Raw genomic sequence first — 23,504 nt, forward strand, 5'->3', positions numbered from 1 at the left:
CAAGTGAGAGCATGTAAAATGCACTTGCTTGCATGAAGCGGAGCAGCATGTTCAGCATCTCCCTCTGTCTGAAAGCAATGCCGGCTTCTGCAGTAGGCAGAGAGCTGTCAGGGACCACAAGGGACTTGGGGCTCCCCCTGCGGTCCACAACAGGTGAGAGTGGGTGCCCTGAATAGGATCAAGTCAACTTCTGTAGAGGTGGGGCCCTGGTGGATTGGGACCCAGCATCCGAAATTGGCCATGGAGGGGAGCATTGTGGCCCCCCTCTCTTTTAAGAAAATATAAATAAAAAAGGGTCAGGCCCCGGGGGATGGGGTTCCCTGGGCAGAAATAGGCCCAGAGGGGGACCACGCAGTCCCTTAGGGATGGGGTCCCTGGGGATGAAAGGCCAGTCCCTCATGGATGTGGTCCCCAGGGATGAAATCGGCCCAGGGAATGAGGGTTACTGGACGATTTAAATGAACCTAATACTGTGCACCTTTAATAATGCTACACAAACATCATCAATGTATTGCCACCAATGTTTAACATGGGTATCCCACATGATTATATGTTGTACCTTGAGGACATGCTCCTCCCACCAGCTCACATGTAAACATGCTTAGCTAGCGGAGAAGCAAGCCCCCTAGCTACACCCCTCAGTTGTTGGTATACATCCTGTTGAAAAGGAAATAGTAGTTATTTAAGTTGTAAGCACAGCTCAATCATTGTAATATGCAAAAACAACAATTGATGAACCGAATGCAGAACAATGTCATACATTCACCCTAGTACAGAGATCTGGGCCTTAATCCATCGTTATTTTGCTCACCATGCCATTCAAGTTTGATACCAGCCATATGCAAATCAGTCATGACCCTCTGCTCAATGTGAACAGTCCAGCCCGAACTGCTGAGCCTGGTGCTCCCTGGACAGGAAACAAGCATCTTAGGACCGGTTTTGGGGTTTCACCCCTCTACAGCCAGGATAGCTTGACTCCAGTGGCATGGATTGCACAGGACCCACGTCTGGGCATACCCGTCCCACTCGGGGTGACAAATGCAAAAACAACTATTGATGGACAGGATGTAGAATAATGTCATATATTCACCCCAGTACAGAGATCCCAGCCTAAATCCATTGTTTTTTTGCTCACCATGCCATTCCAGTTTGAACTCAGCCATATGCATTCTTGACCCTGTGCCCAATGGGAACTGTCCATCCCGAACTGCTATGCCATGTCCTTCCTGGACTGGAAACAAGCATCCTAGGACTGGTTTTGGGGTTTCATCCCACTTCAGTCAGGATAGCTTGACTCCAGTGGCATGGAGAGCATGGGACCCACGTCTGGCCATAACTGTCCCACTCGGGGTGTACAATGCAAAACCAACAATTGGTGGACAGAATGCAGAACAATGTCATACATTCACCCCAGTACAGAGATCTGGACCTAAAGTAATCGTTTTTTTACTCATCATGCCTTTTTAGTCTGAACCCAGCAATATGCAAATGTGTCTTGACCCTGAGCCCAATGGTAACAGCCCAGCCCAAACTACCAAGCCAGGTCCTCCCTGGACTGGAAACAAGCACCCTAGGATCAGTTTCGGAGTTTCAAACCTCTTCAGCCAGGATAGCTTGTATCCAGTGGCATGGAGAGCACGGAACCCACGTCTGGGCATACCCATCGCACTCGGGGTGACAAATGCAAAAACAACAATCAATGGACAGAATGCAGAACAATGTCAGTGCCAAAAGTTTACGCCTCCCCAGGGGAGGTGTAAGAGAGGTGCAACGGGGAGAAATATCTTTAATTCTCCTCGTTTTTCCTTTTTCTATGTGTGCTGCAGAATGCAGCACACATAGAAAGAGGAAAAGCCTCTTGTGATTATTTATGTACAGAGAGATTTCCCTTCCTGTACAAAAATAATCATCCTCGCAAGGCAGGCACCCTTGCACCATTGTGCAAAGGTGCCTGCGTTGGCGCTCGGTAGCCCACTGTGCGCCGGCGCAGTGGAAAAGGACAGGAATGCGCCATATCTTATAGATACGACGCATTCCTGCTCTTTTCTTTTCCGTAGGGAAGCGCAGCAGGAAGGACTGCAGCACTTCCCTACAGCAGAACCTCAAAAATGAGGCCCCATGTTTTTATTGACAGTTAATTTCTCCAAACAGAAGTGTCAAAATGTAAGTACTGATGAACTTACAATTTGGGGGACACTTGCTTGATGTGAATAATTTTAGGTTTAGGGTCTAAATTAGGGGTGGACAGACATCTCCATTCCGCCCACGGAACGTGCGGAGATTTGCCCCTTCCGCCTTTCGCAATGAAGGAGGAGAAATTAGGCAAATCTCCGCACACTCGGGGGCGTAATGGAAGTTGGACACTGGCCGTCACCCGCCTGCCTCCTGCCCGCAATATTAAATGACTTTAAGCCTAAAATAAGATTTAAATAAGAATTTACCTTATCGCGGGGTCATCTTCCTTGTCTAGCTAGCCGTCTTCTTGAAACTGCGCATGCGCGGGAGCCTGTGCATGCGTATTCCTCACCTGGAATGCGCATGCACAGGCTAAAATATAAATCTAAAATCTTGTTTTAGGCTTAAAGTCATTTAATATTGCGGGCGGGAGGCGGGCATGAGGCGGGCAGTGGGCGGGCGGCGGGCGGCGGGCGGGCTTGCGTCGCGTAACAGAAATATGTGGAGAAGCATGGAGATTAGTTTAATCTCCGTGCCTCTCCGCGTAAGTCCCTTACACGGCTTCCGCCCACCCCTAGTCTAAATGGACATCAAAAAACGAACATGGTTGTTTAATCAGAGACTATAATTGAGTATATTTACAGGACTTAACATGTGGGACTTCTATATTACCTTTCAGTTTAATTTGTATTTTATTTATTTTGACGGATTTATTGGGTTTGCTGTATTAGATCAGGTCTTTCCATGAATGTAATAATATATGGATTATGTGATATACTTAGGAATGTTTTTATAATTTGAAGAGACTCTTAATAATATCGGATTATTGTTGAGGTTGTTAGTAAAAAAAAGCATGTCGATGATAAGAGAAAATGTAAATATTAGGGGACTTTAATGTTTGTAATGGTACTGAGTTGATATATGTGTTTTACAGCGCTGATGAAGTACTGAGTAGGGATGAAACATGCTGGCTGTACTGTCTATGTCTATTTTTTATGAAAAAATGAAGAATAAAGATTGGTTGTATATTTTTAATCAACGATATGTGTCCTTATTCAACGCTACATATGGATGACGATTACACCTCAACCTTACGGACATTTGGAACTATGGTTCATGTAACATATTTCACCAATGTGAAAATTCGACTGGATTTTTGAGTGCTTCCCCTTTGGGAGATTATTTCTATGTGTGAATTAGAGGGTCGTGAGGTAGTCAAACCCTGGGATTAAAGTACCTATTATATTGATATTTCTTAATTTATTCTTGATTCTTGTATGGTGGAGAACAACTATTTCTGCCAAAGCTTTAAGGGTGTTTTATTAAATGACAAGAAACTGTTTAAAAGTGAATTATGTTCCAAGAAAACACATGAATAATAAAAGTAAATACTTACGTTTGATCAGGTCCTAATAGTGAATTTAGTAAACCATGGAGAGTGGGGGCTTGGTAAGCCTAGCGGATTGTCCCAGTGTTAAGTTTTACATTGGGTGGAAAATCAAACTCCTTCAGGGTGCAAGGCAGGATGTTGTACCTAGAGAGCATTCGTCAAAGGGAAGTTAAGGTTCCTGCTGACTGCTTTAGTTTGGCAACAGAAGCTCTGTTATGTTGATGAAGCCGTGCATGAAGCTGCAAAAGCATTGACTGGATTCCCTTGCTTGGTGATCATTTCTAAATATGGTGGACAGTACCTCCACCTGGGCAACAGAGTAATTTGCTCTGTTGCCCTGGTGGAAACACGGACATCCACCAGATTATAAATCTGGCCCTAAATTAGTGTTCTTAAAATTAACTAGCAGATAGAACAGGGTGCTGTAGCCGATTGTCGTGTCTTCGAAATAACGACAAACAAGTCTCTAGGTATATTTATAGAGGAGCTTTATTAATCACCTCCTTCTGTGTCCATGTCCCTACTCTAACTAACCCCATCCTGTCTACACTCCTCCTCTTCCCTTCACCCCAGCTAGCTCCGCCCACCCCAACTACTAGACTACTGACTACATGACATCTCCCCCTTTCTTAACAAACAACAGAACAGTGTGTTAACCCATTTCTTCAATGAGTGTCTTTGGCCGCTGGATATCTCGGCGGGGTCGCATAGACATGGCTCCGGTAATGTCACCACTCAAGGGTTCACTTGGCTGACCTCTGCTCTCTTGGTCAAATTGGTCAGACTCCTCAGCAGTGAGCATGTCAGTCCTGGTCATCAAAGGTCCTTTCACGTCTCGAGGACATTTCTTAAAATGTGATATGTTCCTGGTAACTCGTCGTTGATCCGATTCCGCGGTTAACATGGGGCCCTTCTGTTGGGTGACCAGCAAAGGTTCATCTCGGAATCGACAGTCAGTCTTTCTCTGTTGATCTTGTTTGACAAAAACATAATCACCTTCGTGCAAGGGTGGTGATCTCGCTCTCCTCTTGGCATCAGCATATGATTTCATTTTGTCCTTATTGCATTTATCAGTCACCATCATCTCTTGATGACTGCGGGTTGGTGACACTGCTCGCAAGGCCCCTTCCCATGTTGGGATACGATTTCTCATGGGACGCCCTAGCATGAGCGTTGCAGGGCACTTTCCGGTGGTCGAGTGAGGGGTTGTCCTATAAGCTCTGAGGACCTCGTTGAGGGCCACTTGCAGGTCCTTCTTTTCAGCCGTGGCTTGCTGGAATGTTTTTTTGATCGTGGCCATAAATCTTTCAATGGTGCCATTCGCCTGTGGCCAGAGAGGCGTGATTTTCCTGTGATTAAAATCCAGGTGTTTTGCGAACGCACTGAATTCGTGCCCATTAAAAGGAGGTCCTTTGTCTGTTTTCACTTCTCTGGGGACACCCCAGGTTGCAAACACTTCATCCAGCACCTTGAGAGTGCTAGAGGCACTAGTGGACGGCACAAACTGGGCAATGGGAAATCGTGAGTATTCGTCAATTATGGCTACTACATATTTCCCGGATTGGAGCGCTCCGTAGAAGTCCATGGCAATCTCCTGCCATACTCCACTGGGTAGGCTGGTCATTTGTAGTGGGGCCGGTGGATCACCTTTGTTGGTCAGCTGACACAGGTGACAATCTTTCAGAGTGGACTCTACCATCTGGTCGAGGAGGGGAAACCACACGCGTTCCCGGAGAGCTCGCTTTGTTGATACTACTCCTCTGTGGCCTTCATGGGCCAGGTTGATGACTCCCTGCCGTAGTTGATTAGGAACCACAATCTGTTGACCTCGGAGAATAACTCCATCGGAAGTGACGGACAATTCGTCACAGACATGACGAAATGCTTGCATCTCCTGCTTGACATCCGGGTCATTGTCTTCTTCTTTGGGTCGTGTCTCCACCGGTTGGTCCGAATCCGACGAAGTACCTTCAGCAGGATAGCGTCTTGCGTCATGACTTCCCGGATGACCTCCATGGGAATGGCAGGTGGCAGCGCCTGGTCAGCCAAGATGTGGATGTACTCCTCAGCAATAGATGGTTTGGAGTCCGACGATGCATGGGGGTGTCGGGACATGTAGTCAGCCGGGTTCTCTGCCTTCCCGGGTTTGTGAACAATGGTAAAAGTATATTCCTGAAGTCTGAGACCCCACCTCTCAATCCTCGGGGGCATTTTGGATCTGGGGTTGCCATAAATGGTGACCAGCGCCTGATGATCGGTGATCAAAGTAAAGTGCTTGCCATAAATGAAAACATGGAAATGTTCACATGCCCACACCACCGCAAGACTCTCCTTCTCTGCTTGCGAATATGCCTTTTCAGGATCAGACAGACTGCGACTGGCATAGGCAACGATGCGTCTCTGGTCAGAGTCATTGTCATATTGCGCCATAATGGCCCCCAACCCCACAGGGCTGGCATCTACAGTGATCTCAGTCTTCTGTCGCGGGTTGAAGTACGAGAGGTTGTCAGCAGATTCTACTGCACGCTTGATTTCTCTGAACGCATGTTCACACTGGGGCGTCCAGTCGAACGGTTGACCTTGTTTAGTGAGGATGCGAAGGGGTTGGCTGATGGTCACATAGTCTCTGATGTAGCGGGCACAGTAGCTAGCCATCCCCAAGAACGATCTTAGTTCACTGACATCTTGTGGGCTCTTGGTGTCATTTAAAGCCGCTATCTTGTCCGGATCAGGTTTCATTCCTGCACCTGAGAAAATGTGGCCAAAGAATTTCAAAGTTGATTGGTGGAACTCACATTTATTGTTGTTCAATGTCAGGTTCGCATCCAGCAGGGCGTGACAGACACGATTGAGCGCTATGTCGTGTTCACAAACATTGGAGCCATACACAAGAATATCGTCGCTGTAATTCAGAGTGTTGGGGATGTGCTGAATGATTTGCCGGATTGCCACCTGAAAAATTTCTGCGGCTGATGAAACGCCAAAGCTCAGTCTCTTGTATCTGAAGAGTCCCAAATGAGTTACAAATGTCGTAATGTATCGGGATTGGACGTCCAGTTCCAGCTGGTGATAGCCTTTGTTCAAATCCAGCTTCGAGAACACCTTAGCTCCGTTCAAATCAGAGATCATGTCGCTCAGATGCGGCCCAGGGTGGCGCTCCCTTTCTATTGCTGTGTTGGGGAGTCGCATATCAACACACAGTCTCACCTTGTTGGGGGTCCCCTTTTTTGGTACGATGACCACTGGCGATACCCATGGAGTTGGACCATCTGTTCGTTCGATGAGGTCCGCCGACAGGAGGTCTTGCAATTCATCCTCAACAGCCGTTTGAAAATGGAATGGAACGCGTCGAGGGTGTTGCGCCTAACCTGTTCATCGATGTGTAGATGCATTTGGCATCCCTTCAACTTCCCTAGGCCTTGGAACAGCTTGGGAAATTTGCGGACAATGTCCTGATCATCGCTGACTTTAAATAGGATTTCAACGAGGAGGAGACGCTCTGCAGTTGGTAAGCTAAATAGGCAGTCAGTTTCTGGGCCTTTGATGACGTGTATGACCGCTGGTATGGTGATGTCGTCATGTGTGAGTGTTGTTGGGAACTTTCCCAAGCAAGGGAGTGGCTTCTTGGACATCCAAGTGAAGACTCGGACCGGCGCATAAGTCAATGAGGGCTTAGGATTCATTCTCTCATACTCAGTGACAGGGATATAGTTCAGCGAAGCTCCGCTATCCAGTACGAACTTCGTGTCGTGGTTCCCTACCTTTATGTCCAAACGTGGATACTTCTTGAGTTGGTCAGGATCTGCAATCATATTTACATATTCTACAGTATATTCTGAATCTCTGGACGATGATCTGGAGTCCTGGGACAGTGATCTACGTTCCCATCGAGATCTGCGCGACTCTCGGCTGGAGTGTGACAAGCCTGAGGACAACGTGGACTTTCCTTTGACAGGTCGTATATGATGTTTGCTGGTGTCGGAGCGAGATGACCTCGTCGTTTCACTTCGCCTCTCCTTGTGATAGTCTCCACACATTGCTTCGAAGTGGTTCGTCCGCCCAAATTTTTCTTACATCGCTGACCCATGGCGGGGCAGGCGTCGGCATGAGGGTAGTCATATCCACACCTGTAACATCTTTTTGTCCTTTCCGGTCTCCGGTCTCTTCGCTCAGGTTCTCGCCTCCTGTGGTCCGGGCGTCGTTGGCGAGATGACGGTCTCGGTCTCCATTGTTTTTCTTGCGAGTACCTTTGGCTGCTGTCTTTGGCCTGGACACGATGCGCTTGTTCATGACTTACATTGCGCCCCATTTCAATGGTGGTGGCATGTTCCTCGGCCTGATCATAGACACGAGTCATTTCTTCGATCTCGTCTAGTTCATGGGGTTTCCTCAGCAGACGGCTCCTGAGGGTTTCTGAGTGGCATCCATCTATAATTTGTGACTTGATGGCGGCATCTGTTGAGAAGGTGTCGAATTCACAGTGCCTCGACAGTCGTCGCAGTCGGGTGATGAACGCGCTCATCGCTTCATCCTTTCCTTGACGTGCTTGAAATGCGTGACGTTCGTAGTCTACATTTCTCTTATGGAGGAACTTTTTGTTCAATGCCTCACGCACCTTGTCATAGGTTCCGGCATCCGCAGGGGGGAGATCCTTGATTATCTTGCTTATTTCTCGACCTGCTAGGTTGCGGAGGGCAATCAGTTTTTCTTTATCTACTGTTATTTTAGATCCCTCGATGTAATCTTCGAAATCTTCTAGCCACTCTTGCCACTTGGGGCCCATGCTCCCTCCGGTGGTCAGGGTTAAAGGTTCCGGGGCTCGCAGATGCGACCCTCCTGCAATGATGGGCTTGACTTCATTCCGCTGTGGGGATGTGTCTGGGTTCACCATCGTGACACCACGTGCTTCTCACCCCTTGTCTCTGGCTCCGACTGACCTGTCGCTGTTCGTTCGCAAGTACTTTGGTTGAGTACTATCAGCCGTCTTCAGTCAATGTTCTTTAGCTTTACTTGTGTTTGTTTAGCTTTGCTTGCTCAGGTTAATTTCAGACTTGCTGTGCCTCTTCGTGGCCTGTGCGTGTCATTTCTCACTGGCCATTCATCAGGCCTGACTTTAAAATGGCCGCCCGCACTCCACACATAGATGATGTCCCAAAAGCTGCCTGACTTCAAGATGGCCGCCGTCACTGAACTCTCATGTCCCACGAGGTTTCACCTCCATTCATTCTGTCCTCAGGACTCACCGGCAGCCGGTCTCAGGGGCAGCACACTCCAGGTTTCAGCTTTTCTCAGCAGCTGCCACAGTCAGGTGAGGTTGGGGTGGGCTCCCACGTTGTTTCACCAGGTTCCGCGCTCACTCGGCGACAACGTGCCGAAACTCACGCATCGGGCGTGAGGTTCCGATGTCGGGGCTTGCTCAAGTTCCGTTTCCCTGCGCTCGACAGCGCTTACCAGCAGGCCTTCTTGGGGGCAGCGTCCTCTGCCACGGCGATCCTCACGACTACGGGGTGCTAGGCAGAGTCGGAGTGGGCTCCCGACTTCTGCTCTTTCGGGGCACGCCGATTCTCACGCATCAGGCGTGAGTCGCGTTTTGGCGCGATCCAGCGCTTCTCTTTCAGACGCTCTGGCGCTCGTTTTCTCGGTTCCTTCGTGCTCCCTTGGTCATCTAACTTGGGGAGAAGGTCACCTGCTGCTGGCCTCTTTCTTCAGGCGGCAGCTCCGCTTATCACAGCAGCGTTCTTCTTTCTGGATGCTGCGTGGGACAGGACACTCATGCAGGGTTCTGTGGGCAATGGACATACCATCCCACCTTTGTCGCCAGTTGTCGTGTCTTCGAAATAACGACAAACAAGTCTCTAGGTATATTTATAGAGGAGCTTTATTAATCACCTCCTTCTGTGTCCCTGTCCCTACTCTAACTAACCCCATCCTGTCTACACTCCTCCTCTTCCCTTCACCCCAGCTAGCTCCGCCCGCCCCAACTACTAGACTAGTGACTATATGACACCGATCAGGGCGACATACACTGCTATTCAGGAGTTCTAAAGTAGCTTTAAAGGTTGCTTAAAAAAGCTCCGAGTGGAACACACTGACAATTTGTGGCTGAAGTCTCGGGGATCCTTGATTTCGTGTACCTGTTTTTCAGATGTCCAAAGAATGACCAAGCCACACTTTCCGTAGGTACATCTCTCCAGTTATCAGAAAGGTATGCTCATGTTCATATCTCCAGCTCTATCCATTGATTTCCACTTCCTGCCTGGCCTCTGGAGCCTAGCCAACTGACAGTATTTATATTGAACTTCTTTCAGAGACTTCACAAGGTCCATTTGTGTTCTAATGATCTCATGTGCGAAACCATTTTTATTCTTTACACTAGTCAGTGATTGGTGGCAATCCTCCTCTACTGCTTACAGAATTTCCACAGCCCTGCCATCCTACTTTTTTAAGAAACCAACCACAACAAACAAACCACAAAACAATCCACAAATGGTTCTGGAAATGCCCCGCCCCTACAAGGAATAGATCTATCAGTATGGCATAGATTTTAGTTTAAATGCCTCTCTCACACCAGGCCCCTTCTTAGCATTAACATGTCAAACAAACAGGCATGAATTCGTGTGTCCACTCATAAATACCCCATTCCAGATAAGTGTCCACTAACGATTCCTCCCAGGTTTCCTGCTAGCAAAGCCCGCTCCATTGTTCTCTGTCCTTTTTATTCGTCATCAAATTGCTAATAATTCAACTAAGGGAAGAGAAGCCAATTGAACTGGTTTCCTACTTCAAAGCTCCTAGCAGCAAAACACATTATTCTACATAATGTATTTATTTAATATTCCGCAAAAATCTAGCCACAACACTGAGCTAGATTTTTGCTAAATATTAAACATACATTTGGAATGTACTTGGTGAACTGTAAAACTGCTTTGTAAAAACAGAAAAGAGGCTTTTATCACAGACAGGTTCTTTTCAAAAGAACTGGCACTGCCTATACAGTGAAACTAGCACTTTGGAACTCATCCCGCTAGACATACCGCTTTTAATATTTAACATGCCCCAGTTTTATACATTAAGCAGTCAGCTGTGAGGTCTACTAGTCACATGTATAGGTGAGTTAGCTAATTTTTAAGGGTAGATTTTGCAACTTATCAAAAAGAGTTTCTTTTGACATGTGCGGTTCCACTTTTTGGAATGTTGCCAGTCACGTCACAATGGCAGACTGAAGCCAGTCTTTTACAGATGGATTGTGTAAATGTACACTACAATCTGGATATGCTATTTAACTTTTATGTCACTGGTGCATTTTCCTAGACCAAGTTACTGTGGTTTCACTTTAAATTTAAATTAGCCAAATGGGTTTAACCAAATTAAATATTGTTTTAGGGTCAGACCATATGCATCAGGGTCAGACCACATGCACTGTGAATGCGAATGGCGGGGCATATTACCAACAAATAGCGATATTTATCGCTAAGTAGGCTTAGCGGCAATATTTTTATCGCCGTGCATCACCGTTTTTTATCGCTGAGATAACTTGCTATTAGCAAGGTTTTTCTCAAAAGTGATCAAAATCCAGGCGATAGCAGTGAAATGCGTGATTATCGCTGAGAATACAGCGATATTCACGCATTAGTGACGAAATGCTCTTAGCCATGTTATGCACCTCCCATTGGATAACATGGCTGAGAACTGGTCTGGGCAGGTGTTAGTATTTGGAGATATTCGCGCTTAGCGCGAATATTTCCATCGCTACTCCTGCCTTGCTAATAGGCGATAGCGTCGTTATCGACTGCTTTCAGTCGCTAACGGGTTGGGTACGCCCACTTTGCATGTCATTAGCGATAAATATCGCTGACATGTAAAGCGGGCCCCAAACTGCTCGCTATCACCTACAAGCTGTCGCTAACTGCTGTTAGAGACAGCTTGTGAATAGGGCGATAGAATTATCGCCGCTAACGTGGCGATATTCACCTATCGCCCTCCTTGGTAATATGCCCCGGCAATCGCACAGTCCCAGAGTCCGGATGCCAACAAGACTAGCAAAAACAAATGTGCAAATGCATGCAGAAAGACATATTTCCTCTCTCTCATACTGGACAGACTTCTCACCCTTCACTACAGCAAGCACACTGCAACATGGGTGGTAGAATACATTCACTAAAAATCACAGGAGAGGGAACATGTGACACAAAGAAAAACATTAGTACCCTAACGGAGCCATACACCCACCTCTTTCCAGATCCTAATAAAGATCAGCCCACTCTGCTAACAAACCAACGCTAGGGTTAACCGAAAAACAATAACACATACGCTAATTGTAATTTACGCTGCCCCTGCAGGACCAGCACATTTACATTCACCATTCATAGAAAAGGCAGTAAGAAGCCAGGGCATTATAAATACTTTAGAGACCCTAAATAATGTGCTACACTCCACACTTGCCTTGGGTTGGGTGGATGGCTAGAAGACATGTATCCCCAGTGTGATACACTCTGAAAAAACAGCCCAAACATATAAGGACTCCATGTGCATTTGGATGTCAAGACTCAATATCCATGCCATATTCAACATTTCAGCAGTGTAAACCATTCTCTCTTTCTTCCACTTCACTTATCCATTGAGCCAAATAATATCCACATGTATTGTACCCACAGAGTGCATGAAACGTGTACAAACCCACCAACAGCTTGAGAGCCCAAGTAATTGGTGAAGGGGCACTGTACAAAAACTGTGTTATATTGCATCACAATCTGAGCAAGTTCATTTTATACCATTACTCCTATTAAGGAAAAACTCACTGGCCAAAATATTAAGAGAGTTATTGTGACCCCTGCTCACCTCTAACATCTGCTGACTGTATTGAGCCTTCTCACTCAGTGTCCTTTTCTTACATATTTTGAATGTTAGCTCAAATCCAAATGCAGATTTTTCTCACTCTGACTTTTTTCCGTCTGCATACCCTCTACCCCGCTTCCTCCGCTCACCCTCCTAATTGGAAGTTTACATATGCTATATTGGTCATTCTGATGCAGTAGAACCCAAGATGTAAAGGTTTCCGCCCTATTTCTCAGATGGTTGTATTTTTGAACCAAGCATGCATTTACCATGCCTGCCTTTATAACATGGTCTGAACTACGAGTGCATCTTTACAACACATTCCTTTAGCACGCAAGTAGTTACAAGGACTTGCCTTAGGGAAAGCACTGGACTTTGGAATAGTATAAAAACAACCCTCTGAGGCTTTTTCCTCTTTCTATCTGTGCTGCAGAATGCAGCACATGTAGAAACAGAAAAGAATAGGGAGAAAAAAGATATTTCACCTCATTATGCCTCACCTGAGAAGGCGTAGCATTTTGATGCATTCCCAGGTCTACCACTCATGGTAAATCTGCGTCTGCTCCAAAATCCATGGGTGTATGTGTGAGAACACCCTTGCTCAACCCATGGAATTGAAGGGAGTAACCTCTAACAGACCACCTGGGTCACTTGGGTCTCCTCATCGTGCCTTCTCAAATCCAAGGAGGAATCGGACAACCAGAGAATGCAAGTTAAAAGCTTTATTCAAGACTCTGCAGAGTGAGCTCTAACGGCCGAGTCTTCGCTGAGTCTGCTGAGGGACTGACCTCCAACCCACATCATCACATAGTTAAAGTCTCCAAAAACATGACCCGTCCCACCTCACTCGGTGGAATATCACCAGGGCTGGACACCTGCGAACAATGGGGCATAGTAGCAGACGGAGTCATCGTCTGTAAAGACTCACTTCCACCCTCTGCTGTACAAGGTCACAGTGCGGCTTCCCAGCTCATGTCCCACGAGAAAAAGAGCTCCGCAAAGAGAATGGAATGCAAGGTCGTCTCTCGTCTCTCCGCTGAAATTGAACTTTCACCCAGAGCGAGAGAATGATCTCACAGCAGCTTACTGCAGCGAAAATGACAGGGCCTACCAGCATTATAACAATTACATGGAGCAAACAAGTGGCAAAATTAAACTTAGCTGGCAAGGCTAACATCATCATTATATAAGCGTATGCATAATTGGAAGCATCAACAGGAAACATTATGGGGAATATCTATCAGAGTCTCCTTTTAGCCTAGTCTGCTAAGTCAGGCTTTATTCACCAAAAGGAAGGGTCTTCACAATTTCTAGGGACGAGAAACATCAATACTCAAATATACCTTCATCAATGTTCATAAGATCTTGAACAACTTGCTGTAAGAGGGCCCTTCCTGGGGCAGGTTACTCTAGGGTCAGAGGAGTGGATGTCAGTTTGGTAATACAGTATGAGGTGCACAAGGAACAACAGGCTGGTAGGTGATTAATGCATAAACAATCTGTTAATATCAAAACAGCTATACCTATTAGTATTGATAAAATCTTCCATCCCCAGGACCCAAAGATACTCCAGAACCAATTTGACCAGGACCAGGACCCATTTCCCTGATGTATGTCAGAAGCTATTTTGTGTAGTTTCTGTATTGCAGCATATACTGTAGGAGCAGTATCAGGTATGTACACACAACAGCTACTCCTGATCAGGCGACAAGCCCACCTCGGTCGGCCAGTATAACATCTAGAACCATTCAATTTGAGAAACAATAATGCTAAGTTCCCTAGTACAAAGAGCAATCACAGAACAGTTGGCAGTATGGGTTGATCCCTCCCACAGACACATGTTGTGATTCCTGGGTTCCAGGACCCAAGTCTGCAGGTTTTGGGTTCCCAACCCACTGGTGCAGGGGCTTAATTCAGTACAGCATCACAGAGTAGGGAAGTCCAGTTTAACTGTAGCTGAACATTACTGCAAGTGTGGTGTTTGTGATTATTGGGTTACTAACAGTCCCATAAAAGGTTCAGGAACACAATGATAATTTAGACCCAATTTCATTCTTAGAATAACACACTCAAGCATCGCACTATTGGCCTGATTATGATGGCGGTGGGACCCTCACTGTCAGGCCATCTGTGGCAGTCCCACCGCCAACGGCCCCTGCAGTTCTGCCCGCCGAATTAGCATGCGGCAGGTGGAGGCATCTGGTGGATAGACTGTCCTCCTTGCATCCAAAAGGCTTTGTCGGAGGGACAGTAATAACTACAGTAGGGGCGGTACCTGTTCTGGCACTGCCATAGGGATGACACTGTCCCTTTCCGCCTGCCATTTCATGGTGGTCCTGTTAAGGGGTCAGGCTACCAACCAGATTAAAAGATCCTTAAGTATTGCCCGGCGGTGTCGCCTCCTAAACCCACAAGATATTAATCAATGAAGAGGCAGGCGCTGGAGACTGGAAGGCAGGAAACAAGGGTTTATATTTAGAATCTCTCCGGAGGAGAACACATCAGTTCGGACAGCAAGTATCGTCACGAGGTGCTCTAACCGCATCTCTGAGGCCTGGCCTCTTATACAAAGCTTTATTGCGTTATTACATATAACATATTTATGGCAAATGCTTTGATGTACGGAAAGACATTCTCGGAATCCCCGCTCCAAGCCCGTTCCCACACACATATACAGCAGAAGTCCCCGCCCCGGTCACAACAGGTGATGATTATCGCGCAGTTGGACATTCCGCCGGTTCACGGAATGTGGGGGTTTGATCGGATCTCATAGGGTGGGGGCATTGATCAACTCGAGGGCCCTTTGATGAGGGAAGCTTTCTACTGTACGGGGAGGGGCAATAAACAGTATCGGCAGAGCTAGGTGTCGGCCTGGGAAAGAGGAAGACAAACGGGCACACAGGAAAGGGGGTTAGTATCAAAGGGCCTGGGACCATGAAAGGAATGAAGGGAGGTGTCGCGCTGGGAACAGGATGGGGTTCCGAGGCAGAGCCGCGCTGAAGAGGGGTTTATGACCCAAGGCATGTGCGAGCGGGGGGGTTGTCAGCGCGCGGGGGGTTGCCTGCGAGGTCGGGAGAGAGAGAGACGCTGGCTATCGGCGAGGGGCAGGGAGGCCATGGTGTACAAAATGGCTGCCGCTTACGCGCACGAATGGGCCCAAGGAGAGCAAGATGGTGCCGATAATGTTGACATTCTCGATCTAACTTTTAACAGTCCTCCTTTTTCAACATATCTAGCCAACTTGCCTACTCAATGTCAATCTTCATCAAATTCCCAACCTCGGCATCATATAATGCTCCCATGCGTTCGTTTCCAAAGTCCACGGCCTTAGGGCAAATACAGTTTGCACATAATGAACACAGGGGTGGCAGACATTGAATTCCTAAGCATAGGCCACATATTACTACTACAGGAATTAGGATAATGGTGAACAGTCTCCAGCCCCAGTTCTGAACGGTGTTCCAGAACCAACCACCGAGCGACCATTCTTCCTGTTCCTGGTGAACTTCCGAAGAGAGTCTGTGAAGATGTTCGATGGCTTTGTACACTGAGGGCGAGTTGTCCGGTATGTATGTACAGCAGCTAGACCCAATAATGCGGCATGCTCCACCACGGTCCGCAAGAACCACATCTAGGACAAGGCGGTTCTGTAGGGCCACCAAGCGGACCACTTGGAGTTCGGCGGTGTTGTTGGCAAAGATACCAGCTGTGATATTCATTGTTGTCTCAACTGCCTGAGTCAAATGTCGGATGGCCCGGCTGTTTGCCATCGGGCCCCAAAGAGGAACAAGTCCCTTCATAGCATCGAGGAACTGTGCTCCTGTTGAGTCGGCTTGCTCAATGTCCTTGGCTCGTTTTTGCCTATGATGATTCGCTGGGGCCACATAAGTCGGAGGAAGGACGAAGGAGATGAAACAAGTGCCCCCCCAGCCTTTGGGGAGCCAGGTGTAGGCCTTTGTGCCGCAGACGAAATACATGTTTGGGGACGACACAAAGGAAGGTGGATCCGTAGTGTCCAAAGTTCGGGTAAATCAGCACGCGCTGCGGCCCACCAGCTGTGTCCCATGTCCTTCTATGCACATGTGGCCTGTGACGTTGATGACTGATAGGGCCACAGTCAGAGTGGCAGCCGTTCGTTTCCGCAGGTAGGAGAAGGTGGGTCTGGTTGGATTGTTGAACACCTGCATTTCAATTCGTTCTTTACCAGGGATGTCCATGTGGATGGAGTCGTTGGAGGTCTGTGGGCAGAAGTGTGTCTTTGTTTTGTTTCGCCGGATCCCGTGGGAGAAAGGCGTTACGGTTTTGCTGGAGGTGGCATTGTCCTTATAGCTTTCTTGCAGGAGGATCAGCCAAGCAAGGCAGGAGCCATGAACCGAGAAGGGTGAGGGGATGAATGGTATCGAGTGTCCAGTGGCGTGGGGTAGCAACCCACAGATCCAACAGTTGGTGGCATTGGTGGCGAGATTGTGCTGGTGAAGGAGCTGTACGAAAGAGTTATTCCAAAACTCCTTTCGCCTCTCTCTGAGTTGGGGAGAGAGCGAAATCAGATAATGTTCCTTCGCGGTGATAGGCTGAGCAGTGGTCAGGAATGTCTCATGAGCAGGTGCATTTTCTTCCACAATCCAGAGTGTGGTCATGAGGAGAAAGCAAAAAAGGATTGCGATGAAGAGTGCAATTGTCTTTGAGCTGTGGAGTCTGTCTGTTCTTGGGTTTCTGTAGTGGGTATTTCCTGTTGTCCCCATCATCTTCTTATTTGGCGCTTCCATCATCTTCTTATCTGGCGCTTCCATCATCTTCATTTTCAAGGTGCTCGATAGTGGGCAGAACCACAGACTTAGTTTAGCTTCTCTCCAGGCAACCCTTGATTGCTTTGGGTCACCGTTTTGAGATTCAACTTAGTTTTGTGGTCTACTTAGCCGAAACTCCCTCCTTTCGACGCAGGAAATACCCTTCTCTGGATGGCACAGTGGGATCAGAGAATTTGGAAAGTTCAAGGGCTTCGGTATCAGGATAGCAGGTTAGTGACGGTCGGTCCTTGTTCAGGAGCTCTTCTTGGTCGCCGATGTTTTCTGCCGTGGCCAGGGTCGGGGAGACCTTCTTACAGTGGTGCGCGTGCAGCCAATGCCTTTTCCCCTCCACACGAAGAGCCGTCCGGGTGGTGATTAACACTTGCCAGGGGCCCGTCCACCGGGGTTCCAAACTTTTCGACCGCTGGAAGTTTCGGATCAGCACGAAATCCCCGGGTTGGATGGCGTGACCCGGACCCCTGGAAGCATCGGGGATGGCCTGCTGCACCTGCTGATGAATGACAGACAGAGTTTCAGTCAATTTATACAGATAATCAGACATTAGGACGTCCGGGACGTCGTGAATGGAAGTTGGTTTCGGTGCAGACCAGATACTCATGGGTCGACCGAAAACAACTTCATAGGGTGTTAAGTGATGTCTGGTGGGGGTGGAGCGCATTGATAGCAATGCCAATGGGAGGGCGTCTGGCCATTTCAGACCCGTGGTAGCCACTATCTTGGCCAGTTTAAGCTTTAGAGTGGCATTGTGTCGCTCAACTAGTCCAGCAGACTGGGGGTGGAAGACTGCGTGGAATTTCTGCTTGATGCCCAACCCCTTTAAGATGAACTGGATGACTTTGGCTATGAAGTGGGGGCCGTTATCGCTCCATAGAATACGACAAAGGCCGTAACGGGGGAAAAACTCCTTTATCAGTACTTTTGCGGTGGCCATAGCAGTGTTGTCACGGGTTGGGTATGCTTCCACCCATTTGCTAAAGGCGCACACCACGACAAGTACGTATTTCAGGCCTTGGCACCTGTCCAGCTGGATGTAGTCCATTTGCAGGACCTCAAATGGGTGGTTTGGGACCCCAAATCCTCCCCGGGGCACTACAGTTCCTTTCCCGGGGTTGTGTTGCAGGCATATCAAGCATTGTTGGACCAGACGTTTGGCGGAGTCTGTGATTTTATCATTGTGCCAAACTCTGGAGACAAGTTCAATCATGGGGGCTGATCCTATGTGGGCAGGGGAGTGTGCCATAGCCAGTATGGGAATCAGGTATGAATCAGGTAGCAACCATTTGTTTGTGTCTCTTGTCCGCCAGCAGCCTTCATCGTCTTTTAATCCCACCCGTGTCCATTCAGTCAACTCGTGTTGTGTGCTAGCCGTTTGAATGTCTCTAATAGTGTCCCTAGCGTCAGTCCATTTTTCTGCTTGTGACCTGGTCACGTACATATGTGTTGTCGTCCTATTTTCAGCTGTCGTTCGGGCAGTGATGTCGGCTAGCGCATTTCCCTGCCCAATGATGTCTGTCACCTTTTTGTGTGCCTGGCATTTGACGACTGCAAGCTTGTTGGGGAGAAGGACGGCCTCGATCAAGGCGGAGACTAGATCCCCGTGCAAAATGGGGGTGCCGTGTGAGGTCAAGAATCCCCTTTCCCTCCAAAGGAGCCCAAAATGGTGAACCACCCCAAAGGCATACTGGCTGTCGGTGTAAATGTTCGCCGTAGTTCCTGTTGCCAGGATGCAGGCTCGGGTCAGGGCAATCAGTTCCGCCGCCTGGGCAGATCGTTGCGTGATACGGGCTGTCTCAACTACAGTTCGGGTCGTGGTGACTGCATAGGCAGCGGAAGTGGTGCCATCGGGGAGTTTGATGCAAGAACCGTCCACCCACAGCTCTCCGTCAGGGTCAGGGAAAGCCGTGTCTCTAAGGTCAACCCTACTTCTAGTCTGTTCGTCCGTAAGAGTCACGCAGTCATGTACAGGGTGCACGTTGGGATCGTTCTCTGGCAAGGGTAACAGAGTTGCCGGGTTCAGTTTGGTGCATCTTTTCAGGGCGATATGGGGTGCAAGCAAAGTCAGTTCGTATCCAGTCAGTCGTGCACTCGTCAGATGTTGCGTTTTGGTTTGGTTCAGGAGGGTGTCGACTGCATGGGGTACCAATACCGTGAGGGAATTCGAGAGTACGATCCCCTCACTCTGTCGGATAGAGATCGCAGCAGCAGCTACGGCTCGAAGGCAGGCAGGCAAGGCTCTGGCTACAGGGTCAAGAGTGGCAGAGAAGTAAGCGCACGGTCGTTGCTTAGGGCCAATGGCCTGGGTCAGGACAGATAAAGCGCACCCCTCCCTTTCGTGAGTGTAAAGGGAGAAGGGCTTTTTGTAATCAGGGGTACCTAGGACGGGGGCTGAACAAAGGGCATCTCGTAGTTCCGTGAAGGAGGTTTGACACTCAAGGGTCCAAGGGAGTGGGAAAGGGACGTCTTTACCTAGCAGAGAAAGCAGTGGTTTCACAACGAGGCTAAAGTTTGGTAACCACTGTCAGCAGAAGGAGGTGAGGCCTAATAGGGAGCGAACCTGTTTCTGGGTCTTAGGGACAGGAGTATCTAGAATGGTTTGGATTCGATCAGGAGTGAGTTTTCTTCCTTCTTTGGACAAAAGGTGGCCTAGGTAAGTGACCTGGGGTTGGCAGAATTGCAACTTCTTCTTGGAGACCTTGTGGCCATTTTCCGCAAGGAAGTGCAGGAGTTGAATGGTGGCTGTGACTGCTAATGGAGTGGTGTCGGCCGCTAAGAGGATGTCATCGACATATTGTACTAACACCACTCCGTCGGGTAACTGGACTTGATCTAGTTGTCTCTTGAGGGCCTGGCTGTAGATGCTAGGGCTTTCTGTGTAGCCCTGGGGTGCTCGGCAGAACCTATATGAGCGGTTTTTTAGGGTGAAGTCGAAGAGGTATCGGCTGTCTGGGTGGATGGGGATGGAAAAGAATGCATTTTTGAGGTCAATGACAGTGAAGGTGGTGGCAGTAGAAGGAATCAAAGTCAGGATGGTGGTGATGTCCGAGACCACAGGGTACTGGGGTACCACCACTTTGTTGATCTCTCGAAGGTCAATGATAAAACGGTATGCTTTCTCATCTCCCTCTCCCTGTTTCTTGATGAGGGGCAAGATAGGGCTGTTGCAAACGTTGCTAACTACTTCCTCCACCACTGCGGCGTCGACTAGCGACTGAATAATTTTTACCAATGCCTTCTCGCCCTCGGGCGATATCCGATATTGTGGAAGTTTTGGGAGAGTTGCGTCTGGTCGGACAGTAATGTGCACTGGGTCGATCAACATGCGCCCTACGTCCGAATCCGTCTTGGCCCATAGATATGGAGGCAGAGTGTCAAGTAGGGATGTGTCAGTGTCGGTGATGGAAAACATGCGTCGGGGAGGGCAATGTCTAAGTAGGACAGGGTTGTCGTAAAGAAAAACTCGAACTCCGTCTTGAGAACATCTAATCGTCGCTCGGAAGTGTTTCAATAGGTCAAGTCCCATAATGGCGTCAGGGCTATTGGAGGAAAGCAAAAACGTGGTGTCAGTGGTGTTGTTTTCTACGTCAAAGAGGATCGGGGCGGACAAAGGGTTAGTGGAGGGCGTTCCATCGAAACCTGTCGATGTTATAAGTGAGCCAGACAAGGGTGCCCCCGGAATCAGTCGTTTAGATAACACACTACGTGTTGCACCAGTGTCTACCAGAAATGGAGACTTGGTACCCAGGACCTTAGCAGTGACGTAAGGGCCTTGCTGGTCAACATAGAGCTCGACTGGATCCCTCCCTTGCCCTTGGCAGTCCTATGCAAAGTTGTGGGTGTCATCATAGTCAGATTGCTGGTATTGGTTCTGCCTGGGTCGATCAAATGTATTTGGTCTACCCGATCTGTCGTTAGTCGTGTCATTTGGGGGCCCTCGCTGTTGTCCCTTATTTCTCGGCCCATTTGCTATGTCCTTGGGGTCTTTGTTTCTGACCATGTCCAGAAGAACTGGGCACTGGGATTTCCAATGGCCAGTCCCTTTACAGAAAGCACACTGGTCCTCTCTAATGTCTGTACGTCCACTGTGGGGAGTCGAAGTACGGTCTTGGGATTTAGGGGCGTTCGTCTGATAGTTTCCCCGGTATTGGTCTCGTCCTATAGTCACCCCTTGCAGCTGGGCTATCATCACCCTTTCTTTCAAATCCTTCTTCTTTCTCTCGGTTGCCCTATCGTTTTCATTTTTCTGATGTTCATAATATTGGGCCATCTGGAGGATAGCCGTAGGTTTGGAGGCTGCCCAACTACTCTCGCTAGCCTGCAGTTTCTGGGAGACCTCGGGTGACAGACCCTTAACATAATTCTGGACAAACAGATGGTGTCCGGTTGCGGTGGTCATGTCCTGGCCGCTGTAATCGGAGAACACCGTTTTGAACCGGGAGAAGTATTCCGATACATCCTCCTGGGGTTTCTGGCGACAGGCCGTTACTATCGACCAGTCCACTTTCTTTTGTGGAATCAGGGTTTTTAATTTCTGTACGATTTTATCCGGGAGGTCTAAAATGGATTTCAAAGGCTTTTGTCCCGGTCCCCGTTGTTTGTCAATTTCCTCGAGTTGTGTCCAGGTATGTCCGAGCAGCTCAAGGTGGTCAACTTTCCGGATTTGCTTCCACACATCAGCTGGTAGACATAACCCAAAAAACAAGTCGATGTCAGCCAGGGTCATAATCGTTGAACCTAGGGCTGTACCCAATTCAGTATAGAAGGCAGTGGGGTTTTTACGTAGGTCGGGCAGAGATTTTCGGAATGTCAGAATCTCTTGTCGGTCCCATGGCTGGTAGACCCAGTTGTACACTACTCTTCCTTTTGCATCTTGGTGGTTTGCATCATCGTGAGTCCCTGCACCTCGTGGAGGAACCCAGTAAGGGGCAGCCTCTCGTATTGGCATCATGGTGCTAGGTTGCTCAGTTTGTGGTTCGGTCGCCACGGATGTCGTGGGCTTAGTTCCCGATTCTCGTTCAGTGAGGTGGCGGAAAACCTCAAGCGTGCGCGTAAGGAGGTCCGTCACATCACACTCGCCCTCATCCCCGATATCGACCTTCCGGTACAGAGTCGTTAGGCTCTCGGGACCTTGGTCTCGATATCGGTCCTCGTATGCGTTCAAGACATGGTAACACAGTCGTACAGTAAAGTGCCGTCTGTGACTCCCCGTATATGATTTAAACATATCCGTGATGTACTCTTCGCCTTCCTTCCTTTCTACCAGTGTCCTTGCTATCTTATCGATCCCTGTTCGCTCATCTTTCCTTAGTCTGTTTATTCTTGCGGAACCGACCCCTCGGGTCTCAGGGTCGCCTAACGTTGTTGTTTGCGGAGTATTTGGTACAAGGGGTTCGGCCGGCACAGAGACCATGGGGGCCGAAGCTGTGGCACTACCCTCGCTTGCACCTGGGGGTGGTGGGTGTTGTGCTAAGGGTTGGGAAGGGGCATATGGAGGGGGCATGTAGATGGCCGGAGGGCCTAACAGCAGATCATCGCTCGCTCGTTTTTGTCTCGAGGATAAATCAGGGTAGAGCATGGAGGGCGTTCTAACCGGGCACTGGCTTGATGTTTCCATTTCTACTTTCTGTTTGGCTTTCTCTCTTTCCTTTATCTCTCCTTCTAGTTTCTGAGCAGCTAGGTGGGCTGCTTTTCGCAGCTCTTTTTCCAACCTACTCTCAATTTTCCTTTTATGTTGTTCAGTTTCTTTGCGCCACATGCCGAAACTATCAAGCATAGTGGGCGTTGTCTTATTTTTACCTAGGGCTGTTTCTAGCGTGTTTATTTTGTCATCATCGAAGGATCCTATCAGTGGCCACTGACTTTCTCCATTCTTTTTTGTATATTTATGCCACAGTTTGTTATAGGCTATAGCGATCAATCCATGCTTCATGAACATGTCCTTATTAGGGGTGCCTTCCGGTGGAGCCGGATGGTTCATCTCTAATAAGCGGTCCGGGCTAAACAGGCTACCGATCAGTGGGGAGAAGACAGATATGACGGCTCGCAACGAGGGACAAAAAGTCAGCACTGCCTATCTTATCACTGCGTGCAAAGACTGGACAGAATATTTCTATTCTACGTTGTTTGCAGGCAGTGAATACCTCATGAACCAATATCAAAAAAATAAAAAAACAATTCAGTGGGGAGAATAAGTAGGCTCGCAAAGGTCTGCGTTACCTACCCTTTCACTATCTGTAAAAAGGGGGGGGAGAGGGGCTCTTTCCTGTTTGCAGACAGAGAATCTCCAGAAGACAGTCTGT

This window comes from Lissotriton helveticus, chromosome 11 (genome assembly GCF_964261635.1).
Source record: "Lissotriton helveticus chromosome 11, aLisHel1.1, whole genome shotgun sequence".
Classification (NCBI taxonomy): Eukaryota; Metazoa; Chordata; class Amphibia; order Caudata; family Salamandridae; genus Lissotriton; species Lissotriton helveticus.